At 41.4% G+C, this 20,423-nt stretch overlaps 1 protein-coding gene across 2 annotated transcripts in view; it reads left to right on the plus strand.

The window, feature by feature from the left end:
* The window catches only part of DOK6 (docking protein 6), a 366,775-nt gene that overhangs the window by 268,214 nt on the left and 78,138 nt on the right, over positions 1–20,423 (plus strand). The window lies entirely within an intron of this gene.

Here is a 20,423-nt window from a genome sequence, read left to right on the forward strand (position 1 = left end):
TACTACATATGTGCTGGAGCTATTGGAGGTAGTAAGCGATGGAGTTTGTCACTGCACTGCCTGGGGAGCAGGAACAAGATTCCAGGTTCACTGTAACATCTCTGCCTGTTCGGGTCTCAGCACCACCCTCTGCTTGCGTGCTGCGGTGCAGGAGGCATGTACAGTTTGATAATTTGCTTAAAGTTTTTAGTTGCACTGTGTGAACACAGCTCTAGTTCTGTGATTGTATTTTTACCACACCTGTCTTCTGCCCTTGTTGTCTCTGTCCATTAAGTGGTTAAATTTTGTTTTGCCTGTGATTTACAGCCTGCCTTCCTATCAGGTCCAGGGTGGGTTCATTCTCCCCTATTTAGTCTTTGCTCACATTCACACTGGTGCCTGTTATTGCCTCGTGCTTGCTGGCTTCCCTTGCTGTTTATTTACTTGTAATCTAATCCTTGACCTCTGGCTTTCCCTACTGACTATTCTTTGGACTCCGATTTGGCACTGCATCGCTCGACTGTTTACTGACCCTTGGCTAGATGAACTCATTTTTTTGTTGCCCATCTTGTCTGCGTTTTGTGTCTCACATATACAGGAAGGGACTGTCTTCATGGTTGCCGCCTATTACGTAGGATAGGGCCTGGCAATAGGAAGGGACAGTGGGGGGCTTCAGCTTAGGGCTCACTGTCCCTTGTGCCCCTTCCTTCAGGGTTCGCCAGCAGCTACTGGGTAATTGCTGTCCTAGCAATTCCATAACATTCACATCTGTTGTCCGGCCATAGTTAGAATTTCAATTGTTGCTCAATTGGCATGATTACAACAAGGAAACTATAACTATTCATAGAAATGACCAGCCCAGATGACTACTTGATGGATATGTGCATATTGTACATTAAGTTATTTTTTACACTATGGGACAGACAAAATAATATACTGTAAATGAACCAGAATTATTGTGTAATTTGCACACAAAAAAACCCAACAAAATAGCACATATGCTTGCTTTACACCTCATTTTCCTGCGGCCTGGTCCACCATCACATTACACTCTACCACACTGTTGGCGCCACAGTGTTGGTATAAAAAATGTTTTTGGTTTTTTGAAAAGCCAATTCTACATCACTTTTCAAACTTGACTCACAAATAACAATAAGCCCCTGTAGTACTTACAAGCCAGCAATAGGGACTAGTTTTCTACAAAACCTCCCCCCAAATGGTAATTTTTGGAGTGTTTTAAATGTTAAAATTACTGAAAGTGAGTGTCAGTGCAGTATCCACCATTTGTTTCTCCATAGACATACAGGTCACTCTCACTTTGACATAGCTTCAGCTGTGTTTGCCTTAGAGAGCTAGAAATTGGGTAGATAGGTTCCTAGGAGCCCCAAGATTGTTCTACACAATGGTTTAATCCAATTTACGTAATGGTAAGGTATAGTAAGGACCCAAACTAATTCTTGGTCCTGAACCACCCGAATTCGAAACAAAACAAATCAAATCTCTATTAGATACTTTTAGTTTATCTGTTCCTCATGTTTTCACAAAGAGATGAAGGCATTTCTGTAACTGTCTATAATGATGTAAATGTCTATAAGAATAATGTGGTGTTAGTGGTTTAGTGGTGAAAAGCGACATCTCTATGTTAGTAAATACCTGCAGTTTCTAAATATATTGATAACTTTTGATCACCTGATTGATTACGTTCTGAAATGAGCATGTTCCTACACACTGTATATACCTTCTGTAAGTGATGCAGGTTTTCCTGCAATTCACTCACTCTAATATTGAGAACTGCACTCCATCATTTTGTGGAAAATGTAATAATTTATGTCATATTCTGTCAATTACCTTTCATTTATTACATCTGTGATAAAGCACATAAACCCTGCTGCACTGTCTAGACAGATAATACGGAAAGAAAACATGTGCCTTCAATATCTTAGGCCCCGATGTAAGTTTTATAAACATTAAATAGCCACTTTGAAAAGGTTCAGATTAACTAGTCTTATATATTAAATATATACAGTATATGTAGATCACAAGTTAAGCTGTTATTATTAGAGATGAGTGAACAGTGAAATATTCGAGATTCGATATTCATTTCGAGTAGAGCCTCAATATTCGACTACTCGATCGAATATCGAATCCCATTATAGTCTATGGGAAAAAAATGCTCTTTTCAGGGGAAACCACTATTCGACTAAAGGAGAGTTACCAAGTCCACGAATAGCAGGAGGAGAGTGTTTAGGAGGAGCACTGTGCAGTTAAAGCACATGGACCCCATTATAGTCTATGGGGTCCGTGCGCTTTAACTGCACAGCGCTTGCAGTTGTGCTGATAAAAATTCAGCTCCCTCGTAACCGCAAGCTGCCAGCTCTCCCAACTAGCAAAGACGAGCCTGCGGCAAATCAACGCTGGTTCTGCAGCAGGCTCATCCTTGCTAGTCAGGAGAGCTGGCAGCTTGCTGTTACGAGCGAGCTTACTTTTTCTCATAGGAATGAATAGACTAGCGTTGATTGGCCAGTGTACATCATTCGGCCAATCAACGCTGGTTCTGCCGGAGGCTTGTCTGTGAGGAGGCGGAGTCTAAGATTGGGCCACAGCAGTCTCCATTGTGGTCCGATTTTAGACTCCGCCTCCTCACAGGCGAGCCTCCGGCAGAACCAGCATTGATTGGCTGAATGATGTACACTGGCCAATCAACTCTGGTCTATTCATTCCTATGAGAGTCCTATGAGAGTCAGCTCCCTCATAACAGCGAGCTGCCAGCTGTCCCGGCAGTATACAGCAGAGGAGGGTGGGTTTTTCCTTCAGCTTTTCAATGTTTTTGTTATTAATAGGGTTGAGCGATTGGGATCAGAAAAGATCGGATTCGGATCGACAATCGAGTAAATCTTACGATCGCGATCGGAATTCCGATCCCGATCTTTTTAGCTGGGATTGAGGTTGGAGGTTATTTCCCACAATGCTTTGCTACTGGCCAAGCATTGTGGGAAAAGCTAACAATGTTAGCTAGGTCCCATAGGAATGAATGGATGCGTTCATTCTAATGGGAGACTAGTTAACATCTCTAGTAGCTAACACTTACTTGCACAGATCGCTGCTCTGGTCCCCGCTGTTCTCACTCCTCTTCTTGCCTCTTCTGGCCTTGCTGCACTCGCCTCCCAGGTTAGTGTTACAGACCTAGGAAGAAGGCAGGGCTTGTGGCTTACGAGAGTATGGGCAGGCACTGGGAGGGAAGACCTGTACCCGCCCACACTTTCCTAAGCCACAAGCCCCGCCTTCTTTCTAGGTCTGTAACACTAACCTGGGTGGCGGGGGCAGTGAGGCCAGAAGAGGAGTGAGAACAGCGGGGACCAGACCAGCGATCTGTGCAATTAAGTGGACACCAGGGGGGACTAAGTAGCCAGAGGATTCTTTTTAATCACTACACAGCGTAGAGTCTAACAATTAAAGCATTCAATTTTTAGACTCCATGCTGTGTAGTGAATAGGATTATTTTTAATATCCGATCTTTGATATATTAAAAAAATCCCATTGACTTGCATTGGGTTCAGAATTGGGATCGGGATCGAATGGAAAATGATCGGAAATCGGATTTCAAAAACGATCCTGAAATCTCAAGATCGGCTCAACCCTAGTTATTAGTTGTATATTGTGTTGAACTGGTTTAATAAGAAATTAAAACCACTAATTAACAACTAATCCCATTAAAGATCAGTTAAGTGTGAACACATCCGTACATCAGTCAGTGTATTTTTCTGTGGATGAACTGATTGAACTGTTAACTAACCCATGTCCCTTTAGATTATGCTAGCAATGACAATGAAAGCTTTCTTTTCAGACATGTTCTTTAACTTTAATACATACAAAGTTAGAACGTTCATACAATCACTAACATGTAGCAATCCATCACTGTTTTAGTTATTACAACAGCAATAAATCACTTTTAGTTTTCTTACATGCATTTTCTGTGTACAAACTCATTGCAATGTGCACAGTCTATAAAATATATCAAGACTGTACTGTATAGGGATATATGTTAAAAAAAGAAAATGTAATTTAATTTAATGATCTTGGACTATTATCTAATCATCTGTTGTCTATAGGCTATATATTTTCTACTTGGATCATCTGTAACATTCCCAACTTGGTAATCTTAATTCAACTCAGACTATATTATATATGCATTTTTATTGTATGCACTGTAATGATGACTTATACCCGTGGTGGCAAACTTATGGCATGTGTGCTAGAGGTGGCACTCAGAGCCCTCTCTGTGGGCACCCATCTGTGGAAAAGATTATACTGAGTGGAGGCCACTGTGGAGCAAATTGTATTGTGTGAGGACCACTGTGGAGAAAATTGTACTGTTTGGAGGCCATTGTGGGGCATATTGTACTGTGTGGGGCATATTGTACTGTGTGAGGGCCCTTCACTATTTATATCACACAACATCAGAAGTGATATTAGTACAGGCTGTAATAACATTGCACGGTCACTATAAAAGAGATCCTGTGCGATGTAAATAGTGAACACTAATTGTTCAAAATTATGCCAAATCCAAGCAATACCTTTCAGTACAGAGTTGTTTTGTATGATTGTAAGCTCGGCCATTTACATGACCATATTTTGCAGTTCCATAACTGTCCACAAAAGTGGATCTACACAGTGTTAAGGTTAAATTGACGTGTTGACACTTTGTGATAATTTAGTGGGTTTTGGATTGAAGTTTGGGCACTCGAACCTCTTTATAGGCATTTTTGAACACAGGGATATGAAATATCTATGTATTTTACTTTATTTTTTTACTTTTATAAATGTTCTAGGTAAACCTGTCTGAACTGAATTTCTAGTCTTATCAATAACGCAATGTATTACAATACTAATGCATTGCAAGATTACAGCATTTTTATTACTGGCTGCATAGAGCAGCCTGTAATACAAATGGATGCCAGATAAGCCTGGAAACATTCAATAAGCTCCTGGCAGTTGTGGCAATAGATTGCTGTCCCTGGATCTCGTTCCTGGGGCTGTGATCCACAGAAAAATGGCGTGACCATGCACTGCCACAAAATTGATCAGTTAATGCCCTCGATCAGTACAGGCACTGATTACAGGCATTAGCACTGGGTCTGTACTGTATAATACAGTGGAGACTTGGCGGCAATGGCAGCACTCAGCTCCTGAGGAACAGTCATGTTTACATACCCAACATTTACTGCAATATTATGGTGAATGTTAAGAAAGGGTTAATAAGTAGAGAAGAAAACTTATTTTCTTAATAAGTTATATCACAAAGTTACTTCTTTTCACCTGTTCTATTCATTTATAGAATGTTGTTTCATAATTGGAGATACACTTTAACATTTTAGACAGTTAATTGTTAAACATCTCTGCAAATATCAATAATTAAAATTAAAGGTTTTGAAAATTTTCTCTAAACATCCTACTGGTGATAGACTTTTGTCTTATTGGTTGCTAATAGATATACTCATGAAAGCAGGGATTTTCTATAGTCAGAAAACCGGCCATGATGTAGTTATTGTGGATAGGTTATCTTCCTTTTCAAGCTCTTTACCTGCCTGACAACCTCTCCATAATAAGGAAAGGGGGCCACACGGTGGCTCAGTGGTTAGCACTGCAGCCTTGCAGCGCTGGAGTCCTGGTGTTCAAATCCCGCCAAGGGCATAAAACCATCTGCAAGGAGTTTGTATGTTCTCCCCGTGTTTGCATGGATTTCCATCCCATATTCCAAAGACATACTGGTAGGGAAAAAAATGTACATTGTGAGCTCTATGTGGGGCTCACAATCTACATTTAAAAAAAAAAATAAAAAAAAAATAAGGAAATCATGATTGGGTCTCTGACAAATGCCTGACCATAGGAAATTTAAGGTAAGAGCTGATATTCCTAATATGGGAAGAATTCCTCGGGTTCTGATGCCATATCACTTAATTGGGGTGATTCATAAGGTGAAGAGGCAAAAATATTTTAAGATAGAAAAGTACCCCTGTTTGACACTATACAAAACACTTGCCATTACCAGACCTAATCCTTTATTAACGTTTGCAGATATGAGACATATGAAGCTAGAAATTCAATACATCACTTGTAGTAAGTAGACACTGGTCAAAAGTTAGTAAACTTGGGGTCAAGGTCTGCCACTCAACTGACCACATTAATTAGCGATAATTAGTCTGATGTGCCGATGTACAATACAATGAATATTATAGACTTTCCTTGTCATCACGTTTGCTGCTATAACTAAATGTGCTAACCCTTTAAATGATGTAAACTGCTGCATTAATGTAATTGTAAATATCACAGATTCATCAGATTAAAGTCTTTGAAGACTATTAAAATTTAGCTCTTTTAACGAAACAAATCATTTTTCATTGGAACATAAACACCATATTTTAACAGCTATTATTTTAGCTGGATGAGTCATGCTCCCTCCCCGTTTTTTAAGTCAAACACATTGGAAATCATTTTACCCAATTTACTCTACAACACTGCATCAGTGATATTTCCAGCTGTCATGTGAACGGCTTCATGTCTTTCTGTTATATGTCTTTAGGGCTATAATAATAACCATGACTCAGGTTTGCCCAAATAGAATTATTGTAAAGTTAGTCATCCTGTTTTAAAAAGCAAATAGTGAGAGAATTGACTGCAAATGTTAATAGACATTTTATTGCCTCGAAGTATGACAAGCACAATGTAATCAAAAAGGCAGGATGATGCAAGGCATAATGTGGTTTATGCTCGGATTGAGATTTGGCAGACCAGCCAACAACGTTCTAATCTTAAACTGGCCAACAATGGCCGGTCTGTGCCAATTGCTGCTCCTAGATGAATGAAGAACTAGATGCAGTCCAAAGACATAGACACGTGGACACAATTGTTGTTACCCCTCGTTTAATGAAAGAAAAACCCACAACAGTCACAGAAATAATGAACCTGACAAAAGTAATAATAAATAAAAATTCATAAAACAGGCCTGGACAGAAATGATGGTTCCCGTAACTTAATATTTTGTTGCACAACCTTTTGCGGCAATCACTGCAATCTTACGATTCCTAACTGTCAATGAGACTTCTGCACCTCTAAGCAGGTATTCCGGGCCACTCCTAATGAGCCAACTGCTCCAGTTGTCTTGGGTGTGATGGGTGCCTTTTCCAGACGGCATGTTTCAGCTCCTTCCAAAGATGCTCAATAGGATTTAGGTCAGGGCTCATAGAAGGCCATTTCAGAATAGTCCAATATTTTCCTCTTAACCATTCTTGGGTGTTTTAGCTGTGTGTTTTGGGTCATTATCCTGTTGCAAGACCCATGACCTGCGACTGAGACCAAGCTTTCTGACACTGGGCAGCACATTTCTCTCTAGAATCCCTTGATAGTCTTGACTTGAGATTTCATTGTACCCTGCACAGATTCAAGACATCCTGTGCCAGATGCAGCAAAGCAGCCCCAGAACATAACAGAGCCTCCTCCATGTCTCACAGTAGGGACAGTGTTCTGTTCAAGATATGCTTCAGTTATCGGTCTGTGAACATAGAGCTGATGTGCCTTGCCAAAAAGTTTGACATTTGTCTCATCCATGTCAAGTTTCAATAGGCAAGAAATTTTATACACTACTCTTGACATGTCACGTTTTATTCATCAGGCATCCAGTCTAGCCATTTTCCAATGACGTCTCCTAACAAAGCACATTCATCGACATAACTACTTCTTGCCATATGTTTCTATGACCATTCTCTGTAAACTTTAGGGACATAAAAGGTTCCTAAAAATTCCAGAAGAGGTATTATGTCTCCTTAAGGAGAAGTAGCCTTTATCAAGCCACGATGCGTTGAACAGGAACTTATTTGACCATGCATGCCGTGCTAGGATTTCTGGAGAAAATAAATTGCAAATAATAATGGTGGAAAAATAGGAACTTGATCTAGCATCACTTTTTGTAAGGTAGCATTCCTGTTTTTTTTTAAAAAAAAAATTTGAATCATCTGAGAATAAAGTAAGCCAAAATATTTGCAAACAGCTAGAAGGCGCTAGAGCAAGGTATCCTTTCCGCCATGGTTTTTCCTGCAGCGTTTCTTTGTAATGATTCACTAAACCACTAAAACCACAGACGAAACTCTTGACTATTTCAGCAAGTCTGCAATGACTTGGTGCCTTATAGGGGTTGTTTCATAATGAGCAAACAGCTACCTGTATCAGCAGATGTGACTCCAAAATTGTACAGTGTACAGAACAAGAAGCAGGCAGCTCCATTTACTGTGCAGTGGCCATTCATGACTATTGCAGCTGAGTTCCCATGCAAGTGAACGAATTGTAAGCTGCAATAAACTGGCACAACCACTACACTTTTCTGGATATGTACACCGTGCAGTTCAAGATAGGTCCTCGATATTTACCTTTAAGGCACAGAAAACTCCTTTAAGGTGTAGATTGACATTTTCTATCAATTTCCTAATATCCAGCCCTTGTAATAAACAATATGCTATGTTTCAGTAACAGAGCTATCTGATACTAATGAGCTGGCAGATGCAACAGCTAAATTCCCATGGCTGCCTATCCCTTGCCAACCACACACTGCCAGCAACAGTATAAAGTAGCCTGTATATGTCTGTCAGGAAATTGCTATAAAAGTCATTTCATAATGATTAGTAAACATTAGAGCCCCTTGGCGTAGTAAAACATTGTAGTTTTGCTGTAGTTCTATGCTTCTATCCTATGTGAAGTTATATTACTATTCTACAATGTCATACTACTATTCTAAGTAAATGTGCAAATCACAACTGAAATTAATTCAAACAATTACCATGATGCTTGATACATAATAAAGCTAAGGTTGCTACAGAGGTTGTCCTCTACTCCTCTATGAGATGAATAAGTAGGGCAGCTAAGCGGTAATCCTCCTCTTCCTCCCGGGTGCCGGATTCTGGAAATGGTGCTTGGATGAAGGATGTTCTGTTGTAGTGTAATCCTCATTAACCAGCCTGGACTTGTGTCCCATCATTTGCTTCTTAAGTAGTTTTTATTGTGCACATTGCCCAGTTTATATAGTAAGTTTGCTTATTCCACAACTCGTGATCTTTCATTCTTTATTGTGGTCTTCATTTTGGTGTGTGTTGACTTGTAACATGTACATCATTGGATATGCAGGCAGAGGTTAGCCGGGGACATTAACCATATCTTAAAGAGCATCATATCTACTGATACAATATTATATTTATTAGTTATTATTTTTGTGTAAGGACAGAGCTAGACTGGGACTTTTTTGTAGTTCTACTAATAGTGTTTACCTCTTAACCACTTCAGTATCGGGCCAATTTCCGCACCAGGACCAGACACATGTTAGGGGTTTTTTTGTATGTGCGGTTTTGAGGGCTGTAATATTTTTATCATGTGTTATTCAACTAATTTCTGAGTCTTTTTTCAGTGACACATAGGGCTTTATTTTAATGTTGTTTTTATTTTTGCATGTGTTTTAATGTTTTTTATATCCGGGAAAATATAAACAAAATAGGAGGGAAAATGTGTCTGTTTTTACACGTGACCACCTGTGCTGTATACACAATGATCGGGAAGGCAGGGAAGTTCCAGCTGAAGTTACAGCTGGCTTCCAGTTTCAGCAGTTGCATGATTTTGTGCAGCTGCTGAGATCTGCTTGGACGTACCGGTATGTCCTTGCAGAACAAGGCAACCACCTTGACATAAAGTCCATTGGTCACATGGCAATTCTACAGCTGAGTCCCATTCAAATATCCCTTTCAGTCCATGTAAAATAGAATACTGATTGTACTGTGCATGCCAGCCGTGTCAAGCTGTACCTGGAAAAGCAGGAGGCCAACTTCAGATAGAGACACCCGCAAACAAAGTTTGACAAAGTCACTCAAGCAAAGGGAGGTTGAGCTCGCAAGCAAGTATGGGCGGTTATCATGAGCAGAAAGTAAAGCTCTAGCAGGAGAAGAAATGCCCTTAAAGCACTTCTCAGCAAATTTGCATCAGAATAAAAAGCAAATTTTCATAAAAATTGAGTTGCAACGCAGAATAAGAAAAGCATCTTTAGAAAACAAAGATGTAGTAGCAGCTCTACAAGGTACAGTCATTAGTTTGATATGAATTTTCTTGCTGACAGTTTCCTTTTAAGCTATAGCTTCATTTCAAATGAATGCATTGATTTATATGAATTCCTGTGGACTGCAGCTGCCACTCAATAGTTAAAGTCAGCAGAATTACAAAAATTTGCAATTTAGTTCTCAACTAATTTCCTTTACTATTTTTTAATTTATTATTTTTTATACATTAGTTAACTTTTGGGTCTTTTTTTATCCCCTTTAACCTCTTTCTGTAATATGTCTTTCTGTACAACCTAATATCACAAGATTTCCCTTTACAATATTGGCCCTAAAATAATATACAGTGTGATAAATGGAATAATTTCTATCCAAATATCACTCGATCTTTTGTATCAATACCCGTGAAAGGACAAGTTAATGCATATTCTCAGTATTTGTTACGGATGACTTATCTTACATACCATATGTTATTCTGTTAAAAAAAAAGGAAATAGAACAGTCCTCTGCAATTTATAAGATAATTAGCAATTTAATGCTTGGTTTCAGTCTGTGTTTTTGTTTCCCGAGAACTTCTTGATTGCTGAAATATTTACCTAATTAGTGCAGTGTTACTGCCTGCATTTGGAATAGTTCTAACAGCTTGCTGTCCAAGTCCTGCTTCCACAAACCAACAGGAACTGAACATGCTACCAGAGCTCAACACCACATATCAAATGAATGTTGACATTTGTTCTCAATATGGCAGATACTTTGTACTCTGAAGGGAGATCTGCATTCTATTGATCTATGGAATGGAACACTGGACAGCAATCATTAAGAGACCCTCAAAGACAAATAGTAATACTGCAGCCAAAGAGTAATAATAAAGCGCAGTTCTCTCAGCTTAGAAATGTTAAGTCTTTTCATTAACATGCCCTTTTATTTCCAGGTCTTTGCAGGAAAAAACAAAATTGCAGTGATTCTGAACTGAAGACATTAACCTATAGTTTGTAGTGAAGTGCCCTAAATTATGGAACAATAGTGTGGCTCTTACATTTAAAGGATATAAATACATATGTTAACATTGTTTGTCAGGTAAATAGCAAAAAAAAAAAAATGCAGAGAACTTAAGAACACAGATGTGCGAACCAATTTGTCATGAATAGGATTCGACCCAAATGTCCCAAATAGGGTTGAGTGATCAGGATTGGAAAAGATCGGATTCCGATCGGCGATCGAGTAAATTTCATGATCGCGATCGGAATTCCGACTCAATCTTTTCAAGCAGGATCGAGATCGGAGGTTATCTCGAGATCAGATCAACCCTAAAAGTGACTTTTCCCATAGAGAAGCATTGACTAGGGTTGAGGATCGGGACAACCTGTCACAGCGATCATATGCCCAGAAACCATGCAGGCTGGTCTCTGGGCAAAGCTATGAGGTTTCCACTGTCAATAGACAGCGGGACCTCAGAGCTAAGTACAGGAGGGGGGTGGAGGCACAGCGGAGCAATCTGCTGATGGTGCCGACTGTCGTTGTGATCACTGTGGCGGTGTGTCACAGGGATCACATACCTGGAGACCACACAGAGTGGTCCCTGGGTGAAGTTCTGAGGTCTCCACTGTCTATTGACAGCGGGACTTCAGAGCTCAGTACGATGGGGGAGGCGCAGTAGAGCAAGTTCTGCTGGACGTACTGGTACATCCTGTCAGAACTAGGCAACCACCTTCCGGACGTTTATAGTCTATGGGCGGTCCAGAAGTGGTTAAGCATACTTGTTACTGAGAGTCAGTCCTGCTAGTGTTAATGTTTTTTAGGGAAAGAATTTAAATTTTTAAAGAATTTATATTTTTTCAATAAATGCATACAAACGGATGTTGTGACAGCAAAGCACGTATTCTGCTTGCTCTAATTTGTAAAAAACAAACAACCCCCCCCCCCTCTTCTTATGTTAATATTCATTTATTTGAAGCTTCCAGAAATACAGAAAAAGAGAACTTAGACCGCATGTGCCACTGGTCTTGCTGCAGCAAGTCAACTGAGATAAAATAGGTTGCACGTCTATAGGCATAAAGATATAGCACTTACCAGTGTAATGGGTCCCAACAAATACTTAATCAAACATATAGAGAGAAGTAAATAGAGAGGAATGGGTGGGGGGGAAGGTCAGGACACAATAGAGAAGAAGTGGCGGACAGAGGTGGGGGAAGTCGTTGGGTCGAGGCTACCGTCACGTCCGTATGGGAAAGGAATCAGGTCAGAGATGAATGTGTTATAGGCAGTTGAAAACCGAAATGCTATCCATGGCTGCCAGCATCTGGTGATTGTTTTAGAGGCTGGGTCAAGTTTGGCAGTCAGGGATTCCATGCAATGCAAATGGAGGATTTCTTGGAACCAATCTTGGACAGTAGGTTTCCAGTGGCTTCACTAGAGCAAGTCGTTGCTCCCACTCCTCCTCCTCCCCCTTGTTTCATGGGTGTAAGAGGAAGTGCAGCTGTACGGTTTTATAATTAATGAACCTGGATCAGAAGAACCAGTGGAGGAGCTACTCAGCCGTATCCTCAGCAAGTATCCCACTAAATGGCTCCTTGTCAACTCCAACTGGGCAGCATGGCCAGAGAAAATGGCCTAAATGTTGTTGCTGCATTGCAGTCAGAATGAATAACACATTGTGTAGCACTGTATGGCACATATCATTATTCTGGTGGTTGCCTGTTTTATTTCATTTCAGCTGTTCTTATGTTGCAAAAAATACTCTGCTCGATTTGCAATGACAATGCCTGTAAGTGCCAATCGCATGGTTACCCAAGTGGCCTCTACCATTCCCAGTCCACCTCACTCAGTCAGCACTCAACCTTCTCTGCCAGGGCAACAGTTCCAAGTGCCAGGAGTAAAAGCAGTAGCATAAGCAGCCAGGCTCAATATAGCTTCTGGAAAATGATGGACCAGAAATATTTCAGCTTTCACCACCAACCAGCAACTGACACTCACCAGCTATACTAGCAGGTGCAGTCATACTAAGTTGGACCTATATTCCAGCAAATAAGGGTGACCTCTTGGAATTCCAGGCCAATAGGTTAGAGCAGTGACACTGTTTGTCAGGTTTCTGTCTTCTATCTGCAGAATACGGAGACCAGGACGCAGGTGTGAACCCAGTGTAACAGATCATTAACTGAAGATTGTGTTCCAGTCTTGATTGTTTAAAGAAAAGGATCTGTATGGTCAGTGCTACTAGACTTTTGTAGAGCAGTGGATTTTGCAAACTGTGTGCAAGTCATTTTGCAGAAAAACTAGCTGCATACCAAAAAGTTGTGTAATATGTATGACAAATCCCCCTCCTCATTAATTTGTTTTTAAGCCACACCTTGGCAATACAGCAAACATTATGTGCTTCTTTGGAACTACAACACTTAAAATGCTAGTTCTCAAGGTCAAGGGCTCATGCATGCAATAGAATCTACTATACACTAGTGCATACATCCTTCATGAACTATCATACATGCTCCCATGAACTATGTATGTCACTGAGATGTCCTTCCCAATCTGATTCTATTCTCAATATATGCAGTGTTTGATGGAGCAGGCCTATTATTTGTTGTGCTAAATTTAAATTGGAGGTGTAGGGAGTTTCACACCTGAGCTCGTTGTCCAGTTTGTGCAATCCGTCCGGTTTCCATCTTCTACCCTGCGAAACTGGACAGGAGATGGAAACCCTGCGGTTAGTTTTAAAACGCATTCACTTGAATGGGTTTGCAAAGGTGACTGCCCGTGTGTGTCTTCTACCCGTCCGTGGGGAAACCATTTCTTTTACCTGGAAACAAAGTCCTGCATGTCCGACTTTGTGTCTGGCTAAAAAAAACGGTTTCCCCGCGGACAGGCAGAAGGCTCGCATGGGCGATCACCTTTGCAAACCTATTCAAGTGAATGCGTTTTAAAACTGATCGCAGGGTTTCAGTCTCCTGTCCAGTTTCAAGGCCGGATTACACAAACTGGACAACAAGCGTAGGTGTGACCCCCCCCCCCAATACAGAGGTACAATAGAAGTTACATACCTCCATAGAAGGATTATCATGAGGATACATGTTCCTAGAAAAATGAATGCTGTTTTTAAAGCAAAGGGTGGTCACACTAAATATTGATGTGATTTAGATTTCTCTTTTTTTCATTCACTTTGTGAATTAACAATAATTTAATAACTCTTCTATTTTTGAAAGCTTGCCTACTTTGAAGCATTTTTTCCACACCTCCCTTTACAAGTCTCTATGTGCAGCCGCCTAATAGTTATGTTGTAAATTGCAGCTTTCAAGGGTTTAGATAATATGTTGTGATATTGTATTAAATTGGTTTTGTGAGAAATTGGAATCCTTAGGCTTGGTTCACACTGGGATTTTTGGACCACATTTTGACGCAGAATCCGCCTCAGAATCCAGTCCAAAAAATGCCTCCCATTGACTTCAATGGGAGCCGTTCACTTCCTTTTTCCGCGAGTGGGAAGAAACCGAAAGAAGAAGCAACCTGCCCTTTCCTGCTGCGGATTCTGCGGCGCAACACTCCCCTCCTGACTAGGCCCATTCATTTGGACCTAATTTGGAGATGAATGCCGGGACTGGATGCTGGTGCAGTACACCGGCATCCAGTCACGGCTAGCCATTTTTGGACCAGATTCTTTAATTCAAACATTTTATTGAAGATTTTTTTTAAGGTACATAGACAAAAGAATAGAAAGGTAATTCAACAGTGCGGATATTCCCGGACTGGGTGCATAACTCAAAAGCAAACATAGTTCAGTTACAAATCAAGTGGTACTGTGAAAGGTATATAACAACAGTGGTCACGCAGGACCAATAACAGCATTTCTCATTGAAGGGTTAAAGAATAAACACCAATAACCAGGAAAGAAGTACAAATTCCTGAGGGGATAAAGGAAAAGAGGGGGAGAGGGTGGGTATGAAATAGATGTAGAGAAAAAAAGTGGTGGGACATTAAATTTGTAGGTATATTGCGCGAAGGGGTGGTGATGTTACATGTTGTAATCATAAGGAGTCAGATGATCTAGTAGCCATAAACAATCTCCATGGCCTCCAGACTTTCAAAAAGTTATCATGTGTTCTAGAAGACCAGCTAAGCAATTCCTCCAGTCTAGCTATATCCTGGACTGTCCGTATCCAGAGGTCGATAGGTGGTGGTGACTCTTGTAACCAAAACCTCGGGATTAAGAGTTTGGCTGCTGCCAAAAGCATGGTGATTAGTCGATCCTTGGATGGAGAGTAGGTTACCATCGGTAATGACAGGAAAAGTGCTTCTGGAGTAAGTGTAAAAGGGGATCCTCTAATGTCTGAAATATGGTTCGTAACTTCCCTCCAGAAGGGTGCAATCTTGGGACAAGTCCACCAGATATGCAGGTAGGTGCCCCTCTGTGAAAGGCATCTCCAACAATTTGAGTCTTTTGAGAGGCCTTTTTGTACCAGCCATTCGGGGGTCCTGTACCATCTGGACATTTTTGGACCAGATTCTGAGACAGCCTCCGCGTCAAAATCCAGTCCAAAAATCCCAGTGTGAACCCAGCCTTAAAGGGGGCCTGTTAGCAGGTTTAAGGACTGTAAACTACTAGAGATGAGCGAACACTAAAATGTTCGAGGTTCGAAATTCGATTCGAACAGCCGCTCACTGTTCGAGTGTTCGAATGGGTTTCGAACCCCATTATAGTCTATGGGGAACATATACTCGTTAAGGGGGAAACCCAAATCCGTGTCTGGAGGGTCACCAAGTCCACTATGACACCCCAGAAAATGATACCAACACCCTGGAATGACACTGGGACAGCAGGGGAAGCATGTCTGGGGGCATAAAAGTCACTTTATTTCATGGAAATCCCTGTCAGTTTGCGATTTTCGCAAGCTAACTTTTCCCCATAGAAATGCATTGGCCAGAGTACGGAATTCGACCAATCAGCGCTGGCTCTGCTGGAGGAGGCGGAGTCTAAGATCGCTCCACACCAGTCTCCATTCAGGTCCGACCTTAGACTCCGCCTCCTCTGGCAGAGCCAGCGCTGATTGGCCGAAGGCTGGCCAATGCATTCCTATGCGAATGCAGAGACTTAGCAGTGCTGAGCCAGTTCTGCTCAACTACACATCTGATGCACACTCGGCTCTGCTACATCAGATGATGTACATCTGATGTAGCAGAGCCGAGGGTGCACTAGAACCCCTGTGCAAACTCAGCTCACGCTAATAGAATGCATTGGCCAGCGCTGATTGGCCAGAGTACGGAATTCGACCAATCAGCGCTGGCTCTGCCGGAGGAGGCGGAGTCTAAGGTCGGACCTGAATGGAGACTGGTGTGGAGCGATCTTAGACTCCGCCTCCTCCAGCAGAGCCAGCGCTGATTGGTCGAGTTCCGTACTCTGGCCAATCAGCGCTGGCCAATGCATTCTATTAGCGTGAGCTGAGTTTGCACAGGGGTTCTAGTGCACCCTCGGCTCTGCTACATCAGATGTACATCATCTGATGTAGCAGAGCCGAGTGAGCATCAGATGTAGCAGAGCCGAGTGTGCATCAGATGTGTAGTTGAGCAGAACTAGCTCAGCACTGCTAAGTCTCTGCCTTTCGCATAGGAATGCATTGGCCAGCCTTCGGCCAATCAGCGCTGGCTCTGCCGGAGGAGGCGGAGTCTAAGGTCGGACCTGAATGGAGACTGGTGTGGAGCGATCTTAGACTCCGCCTCCTCCAGCAGAGCCAGCGCTGATTGGTCGAGTTCCGTACTCTGGCCAATCAGCGCTGGCCAATGCATTCCTATTGGAAAAAGTTTATGTCACAAAAATCACAATTACACCCCCGATAGAGCCCCAAAAAGTTATTTTTAATAACATTCCTACCTAAATAAAGGTTATCCCTAGCTATCCCTGCCTGTACAGCTATCCCTGTCTCTTAGTCACAAAGTTCACATTCTCATATGACCCGGATTTGAAATCCACTATTCGTCTAAAATGGAGGTCACCTGATTTCGGCAGCCAATGACTTTTTCTGATTTTTTTTTATGCCTCCGGTGTCGTAGTTCCTGTCCCACCTCCCCTGCGCTGTTATTGGTGCAAAAAAAGCGCCAGGGAAGGTGGGAGGGGAATTGAATTTTTTTGGAGTTTGCCACGTGATGTTCGATTCGAATCGAACACATCGAACAGCCTGATATCCGATCGAACATGTGTTCGATAGAACACTGTTCGCTCATCTCTATAAACTACTAACCTGTCATCATGGGTCTGTGCTTTTGTGTCCAACACTTGCCTATGGTACAGTAAGTCTGTCCACCCTGGGAGAAATGCATGTGCACCTGGAGAACATCTGATGAAAGAAAGCATTAGAAGGCAGGCAGGTTTACCTAGGCAAATTTAAGACCCTTAACTACTGGTCCATAAGGACATGCTTGGGGATTTGTGTCTTTTAAATCTTCTGACATATTCCCGGTAAGGAAATTTGAGCTAAGTTAAGGGGAACTCATCTGTAGTTTTCCAATGTATTGGAAAGCACAATTTTCTCTTATCTCTTTTTGTATTAGTTTTTTTTTAGGTCATGCATCACAAAAAACCCTATACCCACTGCATTACTTTAGTAATTATATGACCCGATTGGCTCTTGTCTTCTTACTCGCCTATACGTTTAGTGAGGCAGTACCTATCCCAGTTGTGCTAGAAATATAAAAACATTAAATGAGCAGGAACATTTCACACTAAAAAGAAATGGAGTGAATTGAGGCCAAATATAGGGTTTAGAATGCATTCTGCTCTGTTAATGCAGCATGCCAGATGCTTCTATTCCCTTCTATAAAAGATTGTAAAGACTATTCCATAAAAGCTTACTTTCTGCAAATAAAAAATGAAAACCCAAAATCAGGAAACACATTGTATAGCAAGTGCCATGATTTTATTACTTGTGTGTGGTTATGTAAATTAGCTTTTTCCTGAAGAGGTTTTTTTATAATCATGTTTTGTTGTCAAAAAGGAAGCAGCAAAATTCAGAATGAAGAACAACAAATCGATATAAGGCAACAAAAACATCTACTTAAGAAGGATCGCAGTTTATAGACTAATGGCTACGATACGGGGCAGGAGTCAAGATTATTGTATGTTTTCAGAGATACACCTGACTATAAGACTCACCCCAGGTTTAGGAAATTAGGAAAAAAATATTTCATATTAATTTAACCTTCCCTGGTAATCAAATTCAGTAAAATAATCAATGCGAGCCATGCTAACTGGCATGCTAGGGACAATACACAAAAAGCCCCACTAGTGGCCTCCACATGGTATAATGCCCTATTGGTGCCTTCATACAGTCTAATGGGGAATTACACTGTGCGGCTAGCACTAATGACGCATCATACTGTGTGGTAGGCAGTAATGGAGCATTATACTGTGTGATGGGCACTAAAGGAGCAATACACTGTGTGGGGGCACTAATGAAACATTATACTGTATGAGGGGCTCTAATACAGCACTAATGTACCATTATGCTGTGTGATGGGCATTAATGAAGCATAATACTATGTTACAGATACTAATGGAGCATTATGCTGTATGGGGGGTACTAAGGGAGCATTATACTGTATATTGGGCCCTAATGTGGCATTACACTTTATGACAGGCATTATTGGGGCATTATACTGTGTGATGGGTAGTAATGGAGCCATATCCTGTGTAGTGGCACTAATGTAGTATTATACTATGTGAGTGGCACTAATGGGATATTGTACTGAGTGTCAGGGACTAATGTAGAATTATACTTTGTGGGGAGCACTAATGGGACATTTTACTGTGTGACAGGGACTAATGTAGAATCATACTGTCTGTTGGGCAATAATGTGAAATTATACTGTCAGGGACTAATGTAGCACTATACTGTGTGGAGGGCACTACTGTAGTGATGCAGGAACCAGAATTGCAGTTTGATGGCTTCAATGAGAGCTGAGCTGCAGTATCCATGTCCAGCCACTATACATGACATGGAGTAATCTGCTTATGGTCCCATTTTGTGAATGCTATGAGTGCCAGAAGTTCCCCTCTAAGGGTAAGTTTACACGATGTAACGTTGTGTGTGATCTGGCACGTATACACGTGTTGGCAGATGACGCGCTCAAAATGCTCCCATTTATCTCAATGGGAGTTAGTAGTGTATACGTATACTTACCCTAACAGCTAATAAGTGCAGGTTCCACTTTTCTGCCCCCAAACTGATTTAGATGTTTATGGTCTATCCTAAGAATAGACCATAAAAACCTTAATCTGGAACAGCCCTTTTAAATGGGTTGTTGTTAAGAACCAAATGCAGTACAGAGACAGTTAGTTCCAGAAACCAGACAACCCTGAGCCAAAACTATCCTCCAAAGGTTTTCATCAGAGTTCCTGTTGGTGGAGATGGACTTAGCTGCTTGCTTTGACCTGAGTAGCAGCAACCCAGAGAGCGCAGGACACACAGCGCACCACTCACCTGAACACGTGCAGAGGTTGATGGGAGATCAGAAACAGAGGAGGATGCAGTAGTAAGTAAGTTCCAGGTGGTGGTAGAGTGTCAATAACAGCATAGTCGTACAGTCCAGTCTGCAACAGAAGGTAGTGCAGTACAGAGGGATGAGATAAGAGAGGAGACACCAGGCCAGGTTGGTATCAGGAGGTCAATGCAGTACAAAATCAGAGATCAACGAGGAGCGGTCTAGAAGGCAAACAGATGGTCACAACAGGAGGGAGCGGTACAGAATCGGCAGGCAGGAAACAAAGTCGGGAAGCGGGAGCAAGAAGTCAGACACCATTAGTAATGTAGATCCAGAACTAACACCTAGAGAAACTGAATAGCCAGTGGAGCAGGAACGGCAGAAGTAAGCAGAAATACTGTTGGTTCAGGAGAGAGACAGTTAATCCTTAACGGGTACACAACCAGCATATGTAAGAAAAGGAGCGGCACCTTCACAGCACAACTATAGAGGTGCTGACTCCAGTCCTAACAGTTCTTTCATGAAGTTTATTTGCTCTGTTTGGAGTATAATAGTTCTATTAGGGGATATGGATATCATACAATAGCGTCCCCCTTTTTGAATCTGTTCTACAAGCTATAGTGGACTCCTTTAATATACAACAGATCTTTCGTTCAGTATACAGTAAGTATACTCAGACTGTGTGTATATCTAGTTGACTTTATAAGGCAAAAATTACACACTAAAAAGTAATCTGAAGCTCCATGAACTTCCATTGTATTTTTAAAGGTGTGAATATGGGTCTGGCTATCTCCCCTTCCTCCACTACCACCAATTAAAAATAATCATGTTCCCCACCAATGTATGACACAAATACTTAGACTGTACCTGGTTAGGAGGCAAGAAAATAAATCCTCC

This window comes from Leptodactylus fuscus, chromosome 4, assembly GCF_031893055.1.
Source record: "Leptodactylus fuscus isolate aLepFus1 chromosome 4, aLepFus1.hap2, whole genome shotgun sequence".
NCBI lineage: Eukaryota > Metazoa > Chordata > Amphibia > Anura > Leptodactylidae > Leptodactylus > Leptodactylus fuscus.